We start from the raw sequence: 7500 nt of genomic DNA, 5'->3' as shown, positions 1-7500 counted from the left end.
TGACTGGAGCAGAGGGAGGTGACTGGAGCAGAGGGAGGTGACTGGAGCAGAGGGAGGTGACTGGGAGCAGAGGGAGGTGACTGGAGCAGAGGGAGGTGACTGGGAGCAGAGGAAGGTGACTGGAGCAGAGGAAGGTGACTGGAGCAGAGGGAGGTGACTGGGAGCAGAGGAAGGTGACTGGGAGCAGAGGGAGGTGACTGGGAGCAGAGGGAGGTGACTGGAGCAGAGGGAGGTGACTGGGAGCAGAGGAAGGTGACTGGGAGCAGAGGAAGGTGACTGGAGTAGAGGGAGGTGACTGGGAGCAGAGGAAGGTGACTGGAGCAGAGGGAGGTGACTGGAGCAAAGGGAGGTGACTGGAGCAGAGGGAGGTGACTGGGAACAGAGGGAGGTGACTGGGAGCAGAGGGAGGTGACTGGAGCAGAGGGAGGTGATTGGAGCAAAGGGAGGTGACTGGAGCAGAGGGAGGTGACTGGGAGCAGAGGGAGGTGACTGGAAGCAGAGGGAGGTGACTGGAGCAGAGGGAGGTGACTGGGAGCAGAGGGAGGTGACTGGGAGCAGAGGAAGGTGACTGGAGCAGAGGAAGGTGACTGGGAGCAGAGGAAGGTGACTGGGAGCAGAGGAAGGTGACTGGAGCAGAGGAAGGTGACTGGGAGCAGAGGGAGGTGAATGGGAGCAGAGGAAGGTGACTGGAGCAGAGGAAGGTGACTGGAGCAGAGGGAGGTGACTGGGAGCAGAAGAAGGTGACTGGAGCAGAGGGAGGTGACTGGAGCAAAGGGAGGTGACTGGAGCAGAGGGAGGTGACTGGGAACAGAGGGAGGTGACTGGGAACAGAGGGAGGTGACTGGAGCAGAGGGAGGTGACTGGAGCAGAGGGAGGTGACTGGGAGCAGAGGGAGGTGACTGGAGCAGAGGGAGGTGACTGGGAGCAGAGGGAGGTGACTGGGAGCAGAGGAAGGTGACTGGAGCAGAGGAAGGTGACTGGAGCAGAGGGAGGTGACTGGGAGCAGAGGAAGGTGACTGGAGCAGAGGGAGGTGACTGGGAGCAGAGGGAGGTGACTGGGAGCAGAGGGAGGTGACTGGAGCAGAGGGAGGTGACTGGAGCAAAGGGAGGTGACTGGAGCAGAGGGAGGTGACTGGGAGGAGAGGGAGGTGACTGGAGCAGAGGGAGGTGACTGGGAGCAGAGGGAGGTGACTGGGAGCAGAGGAAGGTGACTGGAGCAGAGGAAGGTGACTGGGAGCAGAGGGAGGTGAATGGGAGCAGAGGAAGGTGACTGGAGCAGAGGAAGGTGACTGGAGCAGAGGGAGGTGACTGGGAGCAGAAGAAGGTGACTGGAGCAGAGGGAGGTGACTGGAGCAAAGGGAGGTGACTGGAGCAGAGGGAGGTGACTGGGAACAGAGGGAGGTGACTGGGAACAGAGGGAGGTGACTGGAGCAGAGGGAGGTGACTGGAGCAGAGGGAGGTGACTGGGAGCAGAGGGAGGTGACTGGAGCAGAGGGAGGTGACTGGGAGCAGAGGGAGGTGACTGGGAGCAGAGGAAGGTGACTGGAGCAGAGGAAGGTGACTGGAGCAGAGGGAGGTGACTGGGAGCAGAGGAAGGTGACTGGAGCAGAGGGAGGTGACTGGGAGCAGAGGGAGGTGACTGGGAGCAGAGGGAGGTGACTGGAGCAGAGGGAGGTGACTGGAGCAAAGGGAGGTGACTGGAGCAGAGGGAGGTGACTGGGAGGAGAGGGAGGTGACTGGAGCAGAGGGAGGTGACTGGGAGCAGAGGGAGGTGACTGGGAGCAGAGGAAGGTGACTGGAGCAGAGGAAGGTGACTGGAGCAGAGGGAGGTGACTGGGAGCAGAGGAAGGTGACTGGAGCAGAGGGAGGTGACTGGAGCAGAGGGAGGTGACTGGGAGCAGAGGGAGGTGACTGGAAGCAGAGGGAGGTGACTGGAGCAGAGGGAGGTGACTGGGAGCAGAGGGAGGTGACTGGGAGCAGAGGGAGGTGACTGGAGCAGAGGGAGGTGACTGGGAGCTCCTTAAGAGCATGAGCAGCTCATCCATCTTATAATAATGGTTGTCCTCATGACTATGGAAAGAATTAAAATGATATACTTGCATATGTGAACAACTTAAGTCTTCTTACCTCTCATTTCTGTCTCCATGGCTGAGCCACCTCCCTCTGTGTGATGAGTTCTGCTCTTTACAACAACAAAAAGTTAAGTTACTCTCATGTTTCTGGTCATGAAATTGTATTTAATTGGAAATGGAAAATTCAAAGCTGTTTCTCAGCAATACAAGACGATATTGTGAGGGTGATCTCATTTTCTACCATACATACACAAAAATCACATCACAGTATAGCATCTAACTCAACTCTTAATATGCACATTGCTAGCCAACAGAATAAATTAGAGTATACGGGGAAAACCTTACTTGAATTATAACAATATCCTATGTGACAAACATGAGAACCAACATTTTATACTTTTCAGCAGTTTCAGTGGACAAAGTTAAACAGTCCGTGGGTTTGGGTGACTGCACAGATAACAAGAAGAGTATAACATCTAACAAAGAAATACACATACCTGCGGAAGACAATATTACATTTGGCTTCTGGTCTACTGTTTCCTTTTATCTGCACCTCTGCTCCTAAACATTAAATAACAGAATTTACACACTCAACATGGCCTGCAGAGCCTCCGTTATTTACATTGCACAGAAACGAAAATGGGACGAAAAGAAAAAGAGTTAACAAAGCATCGTTAAAACTTATATTTAACCGTAAAAACGGCACTAAACAGCTTACTTAATATCGTATTAGCTTTGAGGCACTAAATATTGAAGGGTCACAACAAAATTTTCAAAGAAGAAGAGTGTGTGACGCGTTTCGGCATACAAGCCATCGTCAGGGAATCAACAGTTTTCAAACAAGAACAGACTTTCTTATAAGCTTTCAAACCACCAATCAGAAGCCACCATTTGGCAGAGGCAGGTTTAGGGTTGTAGTATTATACAAAGACCACTAGATGTCCTCCTTGGCACTTAATAGAACAGAGTTTTCATGACTACACACAAAAGTTACATACGATGCATGCATCACTACAACACATATTAAAAATTAAGGATATGGTTTACAGGAAGTAAAATCTAGTTCTTGGTTCAGGCCTGGGTATCTAGTAGCCTGTAGTTTGTCAATCCAGAAACTTTCTCTCTGGTTTAGTTGTTTTTGCCTGTCCCCTTTAGAGAGTATAAGTGGTGAGCTTCTTTCACTCAAATATGCGAGTTTGATTGATGACAGCCAGGTCAAGAGGTCACGACCTGTCAAAATTTTGATTGATGTTCGACAGGTGTTTCTGACGCAATCCTTCCGGAACCTTCTAGAAAGAGGGCGTGCCTCAGACCGGATGTTTCCTGGGAGGAGTCCGGAAACTGCATATTAATGCATCGAGACAGGAAATTGCGTGTTTTTAAATGAGCCAATGGGCGTGATACGGGAAATTGCATTTTTTAAAAATGAGCCAGTGAGAGAAGAGGGTGACAGGAAATACGTAGATGATGGTTTTGAATGAGTTAAATATCTTTATCAGTATTTGTTATACTATTAGTTTATGTTTAAGATTGTTAAATCCGATTGTTAATACATTCAATGTCTTTTAATAATATAGGAATGAACGCAAACAAAAAATATTAAAGCTATTAAACTATTTAAGCTGACATCCCACAAAAATATTGTCCAACGGTTACATTGTCATACTTGGTCCAACAAAGCGTGTTATCATTATATGAAATGGAGCATCTTAATAACTAATAACATGGGTCAAATTAGGTTTTACATTTTGTAGAAAATCTGTGCATGCATCGCTCTGGTTCGTATTTTTGGTTCCCAGTGTCCTCTGCTGCTCCAAGTACATTACAATATTACAATATTGCAAAGGAGAAATTATTAAGGACTTGTTTCTGCAGCTCTTTCTGTATAAACTGAGTGCTCACCAAAAGCAGCTGTCTCCCGCGAGCCGGAGGAAAGCGTCTTATTTCAGGGGCAACTGTTTCTGTGTCTACTGGGTCAGGGGTCACACACACACACACACACACACACACACACACACACACACACACACACACACACACACACACACGCACACGCACTGTCCTCTGCCCTCCTGCGTCCTCCGCTGCTCCGTACTCATCTGACTGTGCCTGCATCGTTCTGGCCCGGGGATCTGTGTTCACTCCCCTTTTCCCTCCACACCTATTTGTCCCATGCCCGAACACTCTACCGGAAATTGCGTTTTCAGTTCAAATGAGCTAACCAGTGAGAAGTCAAAAAAAAACATTTCACATCAACATTCACTGTACCATAAATGTGGTATTTTTCATCAGATCACACAAAATCACACATGGCATTTGAACACTTAACATACATAAGATTACTTTCTTTGCATGTTGAGTGATTTATTCAACTTAGTCACACTTTTTTTTGTTTACGGTCAAAATGACCACCATAGGAAATTAATGGGAAAGATACACACACTCCTACAACTTTCTTGTACTTGTGTACCATTATACACATGAAACACACACACACACACACACACACACACACACACACCCACCCACACACACACACACACACACCCACCCACACACAAACAGACACGAAAAACAGACATACACACACACACACACACACACACACACACACACACACACACACACACACACACACACACACTCGCCCCTCACTTCCTCTCTCTCTGTTCACCCCTCCCTCTCTCTCTCTCTCACACACACACACACACACACACACACACACACACACACACACACACACACACACACACAGACACAGTACATGTTGTCATGTTGCCGCTTGTGCATGTGAACCACTAATGTTCGCCCACACATGCATATGAATTTTAACTTGTGAATACAAAACTTATTTTGTATCATTTTAATGTAACTAGCAAAACAGATTTGTAGTGATTGACATTGACAATTCACAATGACAAACATTGACATTGACTTAAAAGATTGGTTGTGTTTAATGTGGTGAAAGATGTCAATTTAAAAAAGATAACGTAGTAGCAAATAGTTAAGCTTGTATTAAATACACAAACGTTAAAAAATATGTGCTTGTGACATTTTTGTATTAATACAGCTGTTAAAATTATATTTTATTCTCCTTGATGTACACAATGCTTATAATAGCTGTAAAAATGTAAGATAAGATTCAACTTTGCACCCTGAACCCAATTTATTTCTTTGTAAAACGCCAACGTTAAAAGTAAGTAGTACTACCTTGAAGTTATATGACTTCATCAGATGCATTTATGTTTTAGCGACATTGCGTCGTAATTTCCCAATTCAGAATTAACACGTCCCCAAAATGTAAGTCTCACAGACAAGATATGGTATGTTCAACATGAATTTTAACTTGTGAATACAAAACTTATTTTGTATCATTTTAATGTAACTAGCATAACCACATACGTTTAAAAGATTGTTTGTGTTTAATGTGGTGAAAGATGCCGATTTAAAAAAGATAACATAGCAGCAAGTAGTTTAGCTAATTATATTAAAAACATTACAAACATTTTTAAACCTTATGTGATCAGTGTTAAAAAAAGAAAAGAAAAAAAAAAAAAAAAAAAGTAAGATGAGATTCAACTTTGCACCCCGACCCAAATTTGTTTCTTTGTAAAACACCAACATTAAAAGTAAGTAGTACTACCTTGCATTTTACTCTGGTCTCATGTTATCTGCATTTCAACCTGAGCTCAATTATTTATAATAATTAATTATACAACGCAATATGCAACTGACAACTATGTATGTATGCATTTGAATGACCGACAAATGATATATCACTTAAGAGCAGAAACTAAGAATTTAAGACCACAGTTTTTTATCCTGTAAAAGTATCACTGAAAAGACCCTGAAGGGTGTTGGAACGGCAACTATGATTACATCAAACTCTGACTCAAACAAGGTTCCTGTTATTTACTAGAAAAGAGAGGATTTAAGAAAACTATAAGAGATAGTTAAAAAGAAAAAGATATAGGAAGCTTGGCCCTCCAAGCAAACTGCTATTTTATTACGAATTCGTATATCCAAATGTGATATTGTTCGACTTTGTATTTCTAATATTGTTATACAATGTTCTGTCTTTTTCATATCTACAACATCTATCAATGTTGGAAGATCTCTCTTGGAGTAGACTAGTCTCTCCCTTTGACAGAGCAAGGGCCTCTAGCATGCAGTTGTCAGCTAAGGTCAAAGGTCGACCTCAGCTCTGCAGCGCTTACACACACACACACACACACACACACACCACACACACACACACACACACACAGTTTTATTTTCTGTTTTTTCTGTTTCCTTGGCCCATTTTTAGTCTTAAGTACTTAATACAAGAAACAAATTAACAACATCAGTTAGTTGCAAGGATGTATAATACAAATTACTGCAATGATTATCTCTCCCTTATATTGAGTAGTCAGGTCAGTCTTTACCTAAACACCTTTATGCTTTGTACAACTTGACATTAATGTAACTTTAAATAAAAGCCCCATACTACTACTTTATGCGAATGTTCAAATAGTTAGGAGACAAAACTGCTGATTCTAGTTTTAGTGATATATAATTCAGACCTGGGTAGCTTAAGTTGACTGACATTCGATAAAATACCAACCAGTTGTTGATGGAATGCACAATGCAACAGGCAACTTTCCCTTCTGTCACATGCTGCCAGAGTGATATAGAGCCAGCGGACGGGTTGTCTAACTTTCACTGTTTATTTTACACAAGTGTAGACGGTGGTTTGCATTCTTAACAGGCCCGATCATAAGCATCAGTTCTGCTGTATGAACGAGCAGCTGTCATGCGAGCCAGAGGATGACGCCTATAGGTAACAGTTGCTGCAACTAAGTTCAAAGGTCAACCTCTGCTCTACATACATGTATGGTGTTTATTTTCTGTTTTTCTGTTTCCTAGTCTCATTTTTTAGTCTTAAGTACTTAATACAAGAAACAAATTAACAGTTAATTATGCAACATTAGTCAGTTGCAAGGATGTATAATACAAATTACTGCAATGATTATCTCTCTCCTATATTGAGTAGTCAGCTCAGTCTTTACCTAAACACCTTTATGCTATGTACAACTGACATTAATGCGTAACAACTACGTTTTAACCAGCTTTATCTTATTATCTTTTAGAAATAGTATCATATCATATATGCTGCATGAAAACGCGAGCCATAGCAAGGGGCCTCTAGGCTAACCTCTGCTCTGTTGAACATACACACACACACACACACACACACACACACACACACACAGACACACACACACACACACACACACACACACAGAGACATCAGTGGCATGTCAACAGCTATACATTTATGTCCGCATACGTTCTCGCTAGTAGTTATCATTTGTCATTAGATTAAATGTCCGTAGGAAAATAATTTCCAAACACAACCGAACCACTCAAGCTAAAAGCATTGAGG

The 7500-nt window shown here is 43.9% G+C and overlaps 1 protein-coding gene across 1 annotated transcript in view; it reads left to right on the top strand.

The window, feature by feature from the left end:
• Positions 1-7500, top strand: part of LOC116034448 (nuclear factor 1 A-type-like) — a 380609-nt gene that overhangs the window by 201068 nt on the left and 172041 nt on the right. The window lies entirely within an intron of this gene.

The sequence above is a fragment of the Sander lucioperca genome, chromosome 11, assembly GCF_008315115.2.
Source record: "Sander lucioperca isolate FBNREF2018 chromosome 11, SLUC_FBN_1.2, whole genome shotgun sequence".
Taxonomy (NCBI): domain Eukaryota; kingdom Metazoa; phylum Chordata; class Actinopteri; order Perciformes; family Percidae; genus Sander; species Sander lucioperca.
This window is presented reverse-complemented; position numbering and strand designations above follow the sequence as displayed.